The sequence below is a fragment of the Schistocerca serialis genome, chromosome 2 (genome assembly GCF_023864345.2).
Source record: "Schistocerca serialis cubense isolate TAMUIC-IGC-003099 chromosome 2, iqSchSeri2.2, whole genome shotgun sequence".
NCBI classification, from domain to species: Eukaryota; Metazoa; Arthropoda; class Insecta; order Orthoptera; family Acrididae; genus Schistocerca; species Schistocerca serialis.
The window spans coordinates 1,039,133,735-1,039,144,856 of NC_064639.1; positions in this window are offsets into that span (position 1 = coordinate 1,039,133,735).

An 11,122-nucleotide genomic window follows, 5' to 3' on the forward strand; every position below is an offset into this window, starting at 1 on the left:
CTGTTTAACAATGGTTCTCCTTCGTCCTCATAACGTGACAGAAAGTCTAATGCAGAGGCCATTCTTTGAGTTTTGTGGTGGTCGGTAAGAATTTTGGGCACCCATCGTGCACAGAACTTACGGTAACCCATTCTTGGTGTCACTATCTCGTACAAGAGAGTCTTAGAAATCTGTGGAAAACCAGTAGACAACTCCGACATTGAGAAACGTCGATTTTCACGAACTTTTGCATCAACTGTCTGAACGAGTTCGTCAGTCACCAATGATGGTCTACCACTCCTCTCTTCATCATGAACGTTTTCTCGTCCACTTTTAAATAAACGTACCCATTCACGGACAACTCCTTCACTCATAACTCTTGGTCCGTACACGGCGCAAAGCTCACGATGAATAGCTGCTGCAGAATATCCTTTGGCTGTAAAAAACCTTATGACAGCACGCACTTCACATTTGGCGGGGTTTTCTATTGCAGCACACATTTCAAACTGCCACAAAAACTAAACTAGCGCAGGTACGACGTTCACTCGACCACGGCTTGATGCCGACTGACCTGTTGAGTGCGTGAACGCACAGATGGCGTCGCTACTCCCCCCACAACCCGCACTGTGACCAATCTGAGGTTACTTTCTGAGCCGCCCTCGTATATTTTTGATGATTAAAGTCTCTCTTACGTTTACCTGTTGTGTTTATTAAACTTATGGAAAAACGTTAAAAAACTTAATGCACCAACACAGTATAATTAATTTATAAACACGCTATAGGTCCTGTATCAACGCCGTTTTGCGTTGTGCCCTGTATCCCTGAAAACTGCATCACTAGGAACGGTAGCAAAAACCGAAACTGTAATTATTTGGCGTCTAGCGCACAATATCAGTGATAGATCTATAAATTTGAAGATGAAACTTGAAACTTCCCGGCAGATTAAAACTGTGTGCCGGACCGAGACTCGAACTCGGGACGCAAGAGAGCTTCTATCAAGTGTGCAGGTAGGAGACGAGGTACTGGCAGATGTAAAGCTGTTGAGGACTGGTCGTGAGTCGTGCTTGGGTAGCTCAGATGGTAGAGCACTTGCCCGCCAAAGGCAAAGGTCCTGAGTTCAAGAGTCGTCCGGCACACAGATTTAATCTGCCAGGAAGTTTCATATCGGCACACACTCCGCTGCAGAGTGAAAATCTCACTCTGTAAATTTGAAGATGATCTGAAAACATACAAAGTATGAAATTTAGTACACTCAGTTGCCATCTCTTGCAAAAAAAATAACAGCTCAAACCAGACTGAGCAGCGCGTCAGACTGAACCTCCATGACAGACGTCTGCCTGCTCAGCTGGATGGTAACGTGCTTGCCTCCCATGCAAGCGGGCCCGGGTTCGATTCCCGGTCGGGTTGGAGATTTTCTCCGCTCGTGGACTGGGTGTTGTATTGTCCTCATCATCGTTTCATCCTCATCGCCGGCTCGCAAGTCGCCCAATGTGGCGTCGACTGAAAGAAGACTTGCGCTTGGCGGCCGAACTTCCCTGAATGGAGTCTCCCGGCTAACGATGGCATACGATCATTTCATTTCCATTTTCATTTCAATGACAGATGCGGGTTCGTCATTCCATACTGCTTCAGTTCTATGTTCGAGTTCATCAGTCATAACTGGTGGCCAGCGGTGGTGTGAAAGTATCTCAGCAACTCATGACGAGTTGTGTTCAGTGAGGGAGAGATACGGAGAACTTTCTAGAAGCAGTCGATCACTCTCTGTATCGAGGTAGGTCAGCGCAGCAAGGCAGTATGTGTTCTTATGTTATCTTGTTGAAAGATAACGTCACGGAGATCTTGAAGTCGGTTCAAAGCCACAGGCTTTAACACGTCAGAAATGTAAGTGCTGTTGTCCACCCAGTGGATTATGTGAACCACAGGTATTTTTATTGCGTATCTAGTGGCAACGCATAACGACGCACCAGATGCTTTTGACAATGAGGAATTTAATCTGTTAACGTTCGTTCCGCTGCACGTTTGAAAAAGCAACGATCCGAAATTCCAGTATCGTCATTGGGCGACCCACTGCCTGCGCGAATGTCTCCACCGGTGCGTCAATGGGAGCCACAACAATGGTCACCATTTTTTTTAAAACCCAGTTGTACCTAAGTAGGGATTTCCTGTTCGTTCAAATACGTACATTTTTCACGTCTAGCTTTCTCTTCGTTTAAATTAGACATCGTTCCGTTCGACAATGGCTGTCTGTCATTTATTTTTTAATTACTTTTACAAGGACGCCGCAAACGCTTCGCGTTTTTCCTCCCAATCATCTTTTCTGTAATTACAATTAATTTTGACAACTATTAACTTTATATACATAATGTTTGCCTTGTTGTGTACTCTTCATATAATAATAGACAATTTAGTAGACAATACAAACATAGAGAAGTCGAAACAACCTTCGGTGAAATTAAGAGCAAGGGTGGTACCACTAACAGCGCAGTGGGAATTCCACTGTCAAATGCAGTGGAGAAAGGGGATAGATGAAAATAGTAGATTGAAGGCCCCATGAGGGGGAGGAAATGACGTGATGGACGAAGAAACAGGAGTTGAGAGGTAAGAGATATGAGGTCTAGTATTAGAACCAGAATTTAAAAGAGTTTTTGACTATTTAAGATAAAGCAAGGCAGAAAGATAGATAAACATTGCTATGTATAAGGCTCGCGATATACCAGCAGAATTTCGGAGAAACATCATCCACACGATTCCGAAGATAGCAAGAGCGGACAAGTGCCAGAATTTCCGGACAATCAGCTTAACGACTCACGTATACAACTTGCTGCCAAAAATAATATATAGAAGAATGAAAAATAAAATTGGGGATCTGTTAGATGACGATCAATTTGGCCTCAAGAAACGTAGAGGTACCAGAGAGGCAGTTCTGACGTTGCAGTTGGTAAATGGAAGCGAGACTGAAGGAAAATCAAGAAACGTTCATAGGATTTTTCGATGTTGAAAAAGCGTTCGACAATATAAAATGGCGCAAAATGTTCGAAATTCTGAGAAAAATAACGATAGGCTGCAGAGAAAGACAGGCAATAAACAATACGTACAAGATGCAAGAGGGAACAATAAGACTGGAAGACGAAGAAGGAAGTGGTTGGGTTAAAAAGGGTGTGAGACATGGATGTAGTCCTTCTTCCCTACCATTCAATCTATACGTCAAAGAAGCAATAACGGAAACAAAAGGAACGTTTAAGAGTGGGATTATATTCAAGATGAAAGGATATTAATCATGAGATTCGCTGGTGACACTGGTATGCTCAGTGAAAGTGAAGAAGAGTTTCAGGACCAAGTAAGTTTAGATATTTTTCCATGTTCATGGAGAGACCTGTTTGTGCTGCAATTACAGAATTTTTCAGCTATATACGTAACTGGTAAACGTAATGACATGGTGTAGCTGTAGCCCCAACGTTTTGAACAGGTTCTTACGATGAGACTATCTGCTCAGTTTGGTTTTTATTCCTATGTCACTTTTCTGTGGTTTTAAAACAGTGTTCACATCAGGTTTCGCTCTTAAAATGTAATTCTGTAGATAAGAACTTAGCGTATGTATGAACAATATGCAACTAAAAGGTACTGAAAAAACAGTTGGGAAGTTAATCACACTATACAGGGTTCTAGCTGGTGATATTTAAGTATTCATTTGACGCTTTATTAATTTTTTTTATGTTGGACATGAAATGAGCTAATATAAACTAGAGATTTTAATTTTTTAGGGCGTACAGTACCAATTTTACAACCATATTTAAGTCTATTGCCAGCCCGTATGATCGGTCTGTCCTTCAAACGCTTTAGAACAACAGTTTTGGGAACCAAAAGAGCTACTACAGATAACATTTTGATGTATGTTCTGAGACTGCAAAACCATAGAGTAAATAAATATACAGTTAAATTACAGGACAAGTAAATGAAGAAGAAATTTAGGAGTTTGAGACATGTTAGAAAAGAAGGATGGGCAGGAAGATTGGGTTTAACGTCCTGTCGACATCGAGGACATTAGAGACGGAGCAGAACCTCGGATTGCGTCAAGGATGGGGAAGGAAATCAGCTGTGCCCTTTCAAAGGAACCATCTCAGCATTTGCTGGAGCGATTAAAGGAAATCGCGAAATACAGAATGTAAATACACTCCTGGAAATGGAAAAAAGAACACATTGACACCGGTGTGTCAGACCCACCATACTTACTCCGGACACTGAGAGAGGGCTGTACAAGCAATGATCACTCGCACGGCACAGCGGACACACCAGGAACCGCGGTGTTGGCCGTCGAATGGCGCTAGCTGCGCAGCATTTGTGCACCGCCGCCGTCAGTGTCAGCCAGTTTGCCGTGGCATACGGAGCTCCATCGCAGTCTTTAACACTGGTAGCATGCCGCGACAGCGTGGACGTGAACCGTATGTGCAGTTGACGGACTTTGAGCGAGGGCGTATAGTGGGCATGCGGGAGGCCGGGTGGACGTACCGCCGAATTGCTCAACACGTGGGGCGTGAGGTCTCCACAGTACATCGATGTTGTCGCCAGCGGTCGGCGGAAGGTGCACGTGCCCGTCGACCTGGGACCGGACCGCAGCGACGCACGGATGCACGCCAAGACCGTAGGATCCTGCGCAGTGCCGTAGGGGACCGCACCGCCACTCCCCAGCAAATTAGGGACACTGTTGCTCCTGGGGTATCGGCGAGGACCATTCGCAACCGTCTCCATGAAGCTGGGCTACGGTCCCGCACACCGTTAGGCCGTCTTCCGCTCACGCCCCAACATCGTGCAGCCCGCCTCCAGTGGTGTCGCGACAGGCGTGAATGGAGGGACGAATGGAGACGTGTCGTCTTCAGCGATGAGAGTCGCTTCTGCCTTGGTGCCAATGATGGTCGTATGCGTGTTTGGCGCCGTGCAGGTGAGCGCCACAATCAGGACTGCATACGACCGAGGCACACAGGGCCAACACCCGGCATCATGGTGTGGGGAGCGATCTCCTACACTGGCCGTACACCACTGGTGATCGTCGAGGGGACACTGAATAGTGCACGGTACATCCAAACCGTCATCGAACCCATCGTTCTACCATTCCTAGACCGGCAAGGGAACTTGCTGTTCCAACAGGACAATGCACGTCCGCATGTATCCCGTGCCACCCAACGTGCTCTAGAAGGTGTAAGTCAACTACCCTGGCCAGCAAGATCTCCGGATCTGTCCCCCATTGAGCATGTTTGGGACTGGATGAAGCGTCGTCTCACGCGGTCTGCACGTCCAGCACGAACGCTGGTCCAACTGAGGCGCCAGGTGGAAATGGCATGGCAAGCCGTTCCACAGGACTACATCCAGCATCTCTACGATCGTCTCCATGGGAGAATAGCAGCCTGCATTGCTGCGAAGGGTGGATATACACTGTACTAGTGCCGACATTGTGCATGCTCTGTTGCCTGTGTCTATGTGCCTGTGGTTCTGTCAGTGTGATCATGTGATGTATCTGACCCCAGGAATGTGTCAATAAAGTTTCCCCTTCCTGGGACAATGAATTCACTGTGTTCTTATTTCAATTTCCAGGAGTGTATATACACAGGAAATGAAATTAGCAACCTATGCTGTTACACATAGCAGTTTATTTCCGGTAGCCGATGTTAAAGACACACTGGAGTTAAAATACTGGTTGAAATTGCTTGAGAAATCGCTCGCCTGAGGTGGCGTCCAAATGAGCAACCGATTGCATGCAAAATTGCTACGGACATTGCCAGCAAAGAGGGTGAAATTCACATAGCGACTTCCATCAAAACGATCTTGGTTCCTTTCCACGTCACTTGGAATGCTGCAAATTTATCAGTCCATCATCTCGATTCCTTTTGGGCGATATGAAGTCTTCCATTTTTTTTCCGTGGTAAACAGAAATGGATTTTGTCGTATCGTTTCATGTTTACAGCTTCTTGTGTGTATTGCAGTCTCCGAATTGCGTTGCGAGATTGTTGCTAGTATTCTGGTTGAATTTTGGCCGCATCTGTAATAATGGGCGGAGTAAATGATTGTATGTCAGTTTTGGTTCATATAAAGCGGAATCTGGTTTCGTCGCGTAGTTTTCTGCGGACATTCGTTCCTACCTCCAAATTCCTGTGTGAACTGTTCGATTTAAATTTGTTGTAAGCATATTGTTCGTATTCTACTTTATTTAGTTTTAACCCGTTTTTCGTATTGTTTCTCATTATTTAACGGAGAACTCCAAGTTACCAACTTTTTGACAGAACTAGTGTTCAACCTCTTTACATCTCGTCGCTAATGAGTACACATTTCTGCTTTGAACAATGTTGCTTCTTGCCACAGAGTGTGCTTTGTAGTATAAGTGATAGAATATCTAAGTACTGTGTCAGGTACTATAGTGCAGCATCAGTAATCTACATCGAACTGCATACTTGTACACGGGATTGTATGGTATAGTATGAACGTACTTCCATCGTACTGAATGCTACTGCATTTAGTAAACTCTACAGTTACAGAACACACTAGCAGATCTGACGATGAAAGCATGAAAGTGGATATAATTTGCTCTTAAATTTTCATTCAAGTGGAAGCATGTTATAGTACATTGAATTCTGCTAAAATGTATTGCTCTAATACTTGTTAATAACGTGTGAACACACTTGTGTAATTATTGTTACATATTTAGCACTTTCAAGAAAGATTGCCTTAGTCACTAAGACTGCAAACCATACTCAGTGCCAACAGGCTACACCAATTAAAGTAGAAATACACACTCATTGAATGACAAGATGTTGTAAAGTTGAATACCAATTCTGCCAAAAGCTGCTAACGTAATTTCTCCATTAAATACGAAAAAGAACGAAAAACGAAAGCAAAGACAATAAAGTAGAATATAAACAATATACTTACCACACAGTTAAATAGAACAGGTCACGTATGGATTCGTAGGTAGGAACAAATGTCCACAAAACATTTTGCACCAAAATTGAAGCAAAAATAAAGCAGACTATGAGCAACATATTCGCAGTGCACTTCAAAGAGTGCAATATACACAAGAAGTCGTAATCATGGGCACAATGTGATGAAACAACCGTCAGCGTCATCTTATACCAGATGATGTTGACGTTTTGGGATGTGCTAAGGCGCAGTTTGTAACCTCCCCCTCACTTATCGACCTTAATAACAGTGAAAAATTAAACCGCGTGTACCTAATGGAAATTTGGGAAAAGCAATCGTCACCGAAGTTAACCTGTCGGTAAAGAGGAAGGAAAGGGTTACATCTAAATGAAAGAAAAAATGCAAATGAAATTGGTGGAAATTAATTTTGAAAAACAGTAAAGTTAATAAAGAAAGTAAATGTGCGGTCGTTACGTCAACAATTAATTAGATATTTGAGATTTGGGGAAAATTACGGTGGCCAGTCCTATGGACAACAACTATAATTACTGAAAAAGAAAGGTTAATGCACATATAATTAGCACTAAAGGCGTGGCAACTGAAGGTTGACGCGTGTTGTGTGAAAACTGAATGTTTGTCAGAAGTAATAAATTTCGCTACACTCTGACTTAATTTAGCAAAAGAATTAATAAAAACGGAAAATTGAAAGTTAATTTAGTGACTGAAATTAATAGTGAACTTTGTTTCTGAAGCACTACGAAATTAAATAAAATAAGGTTAGTCTTGAGCTACCTCAACAATCATCTCAAAAGCTACGTGAATCTACGCAATTTAGAAATAAGAGATTTAACTTTGAACTTAAATTAAACGATTTTGAACAATTAGCAATAGTAAAATTTTGTACGTGCCAAGCTGAGCTGCAGTCACAGGTAAGTTAAGATATGGTAACAAAACTCGCACTTTTAATTTGTGCTTGTGTAATCTAAATATTGTAGCCAGCTATGAATACCTTAACTGGACTTTGAAATTAAATCAGTGAAATGGAATGATATCACTTTAATGCTGGCGTTTGAATTGAAACGACACTCGAGTTCATTTCAGAACAGGAAGGGACCCTGCTTGGTAATGCTATTGGGACAATGGGCAACAAACGTTCATGCTAAGTTGCTGTATTTTAGTGATACAAATGGAACAGTTTGGAAAGCTGAGGTCTGCCATACAGTTCTAAAACTTTACGTGCTTTCAGTCTTCCTTGTTGGTGGATTCAAGGTTTGAAGTCGTCGATCGAGGAGGTGGCGACAATCACTTATTGTCGGCCGTCGCTGTTGCAGAAGCTGGATGTTGGCGCGCCTTCTTCTCAACACGGTCACCAGGCGAAACGGGCTCTTGATGTGTGCCACCTACTGTTTCCCATCCGCGACACCGTGCCAGAAACTATTATAGCAAGTCGAGCGCAATTACATGCTGCCAAACCCCGAAAGCACGGCAACTCGCGTGAGCGTCACTCAACACACCTGCTCCACCGCCCTACTCCAGCCAGACTCTGCTCTGCCTGCACTCCACGCGGCAGAGTTAACACTACCAAAAATCTTATACACTTTGTTTCTCCACACGACCTATCGATGTAATCGTTCGATAGCATAGTTTTCCCTAGGCAAGACCCAGCGTAAAAATACAAATAATATTTACAAAACAAACAAATTATACATCGACATAAATGCATATATATATATATATATATATATATATATATATATATATATATATATACAAATTGTAAAACAATTACAATATAGAAAGACACAGATATGTCATATCTTCAGACAGCAAAATAAGGAAAACATTTATAGTACAATAAGTGGAAATAGGAGGATATGCATTTCCTGCGTTACAAGTTATTTCCGCTGGATAGTAGCTGCACAATCTAAATTGCAATTTGGGTTTTATACACAAATAATTTTTCAGTCAAAAGGCAACCTCGATGACGTTTACGGAATTCCATATGGCTGTGAAGCCCAACTACGAGAAGTGAATCTTAGTTTTTCATTGTGACTTTTCGAATGCGTTACACCGTAGAGCCTCAAAAATCTTTCCAACCCCCTACTTTACTAATAGGCTACTAGTCCCAGCCAAAAGACGTAAATGAAAAATATTATCACCTCAATAGCGTATTTATAACTAAAAATACGAATTTTATCGTGTTCAAAGTTCACTGCCAGGCCACTAGGAACGCTGCTATCTGTCTATGCTTCGGTATCATAACACACACTACTGGCCATTAAAATTGTTACATCACGAAGATGACGTGCTACAGACGCGAAATTTAACCGACAGGAAGAAGATGCTGTGATATGAAAATGATTAGCTTCTCAGAGCATTCACACAAGGTTGGCGCCGGTAGCGACACCTACAACGTGCTGACATGAGGAAAGTTTCCAACCGATTTTTCATACACAAACAGCAGTTGACCGGTGTTGCCTGGTGAAACGTTGTTGTGATGCCTCGTGTAAGGAGGAGAAATGGGTACCATCACGTTTCCGGCTTTGATAAAGGTCGGATTGTAGCCTATCGCGATTGCGGTTTATCGTATCGCGACATTGCTGCTAGCGTTGGTCGAGATCCAATGACTGTTAGCAGAATATGGAATCGGTAGGTCAGTAGAGTAATACGGAACGCCGTGCTGGATCCCAACGGCCTTGTATCACTAGCAGTCGAGATGACAGGCATCTTATCCACATGCCTGTAACGGATCGTGCAGCCACGTCTCGATCCCTGATTCAACAGATGGGGACGTTTGCAAGACAACAACCATCTGCACGAACAGTTCGACGACGTTTGCAGCAGCATGGACAATCAGCTCGGAGGCCATCGCTGCGGTTACCCTTGACGCTGCATCACAGACAGGAGCGCCTACGATGGTGTACTCAACGACGAACCTGGGTGCACGAATGGCAAAACACCATTTTGCGGATGAATCCAGGTTCTGTTTACAGCATCATGATGGTCGCATACGTGTTTGACGACATCGCTGTGAACGCACATTGGAAGCGTGTATTCGTCATCGCTATATTGGCGTATCACCCGGCGTGATGGTATAGGACGCCACTGGTTACACGTCTCGGTCACCTCTTGTTCGCATTGACGGCACTTTGAACAGTGGACGTTACATTTCAGATGTGTTACGACCCGTGGCTCAACCCTTCATTCGATCCCTGCGAAACCCTACATTTCAGCAGGATAATACACGATCGCATGTTGAAGGTCCTGTACGGGCCCTTCTGGATACAGAAAATGTTCGACTGCTGCCCTGGCCAGCACATTCTCCAGATCTCTCACCAATTGAAAACGTCTGGTCAATGGTGGCCGGGCAACTGGATCGTCACAATACGCCAGTCACTACTCTTGAAGAACTGTGGTATCGTGTTGAAGCTGCACGGGCAGCTGTACCTGTACACACCATCCAAGCTCCATTTGACTCAATGCCCAGGCGTATCAAGGCCGTTATTGCGCCCAGAGTTGGTTGTTCTGGGTACTGATTTCTCAGGATCTATGCACCCAAATGTAATCACATGTCAGTTCTAGTATAATATATTTGTCCAATGAATACCCGTTCATCATCTGCATTTCTTCTTGGTGTGGCAATTTTAATCGCAAGTAGTTAGATCTTCCACTGCTTACATGTTGGTGTTCTGCGTTGCCAGCTATATAACGCTGGCAAGGAGGGGCAGGGAGGGCTTTAGCGAGCCTAAAAGGCGCAGGAGCTTCTTAGGAGCACACCTCCAGCATTTGTCTCCAGCGAGGGCAGCGTCCGGTGGATAACGACCCGCCGCTGGCATCAGTTAGGGCAGGGGCTGCACTGGAGACGCCATCCATCAGGGCCCGTCGCTGCTGCCGCCAGCCAGGCAGCAGCAGCTGGTGCTTCAGCTCGTCATTTGTTCGCGTCCGCCCGCACGCCGCTGCCACTATGGCCCAGGCTGTCGCAGACAACTCGGACGCCTTGTCACTGCCAGAAACTACAGCTAGCAGAAATAATGTCACGCCTTTGTTTAACGGAGTGTTGTTCTAAATATACATCTGCATGTACAGGGTGGTCCATTGATCGTCAACGGGCCAAATATCTCACGAAATAAGCGTCAAATGAAAAAACTACAAAGAACAAAACTTGTCTAGCTTGAAGGGGGAAACCAGATGGCACTATGGCTGGCCCGCTAGATGGCGCCGCCATAGGTCAAACGTA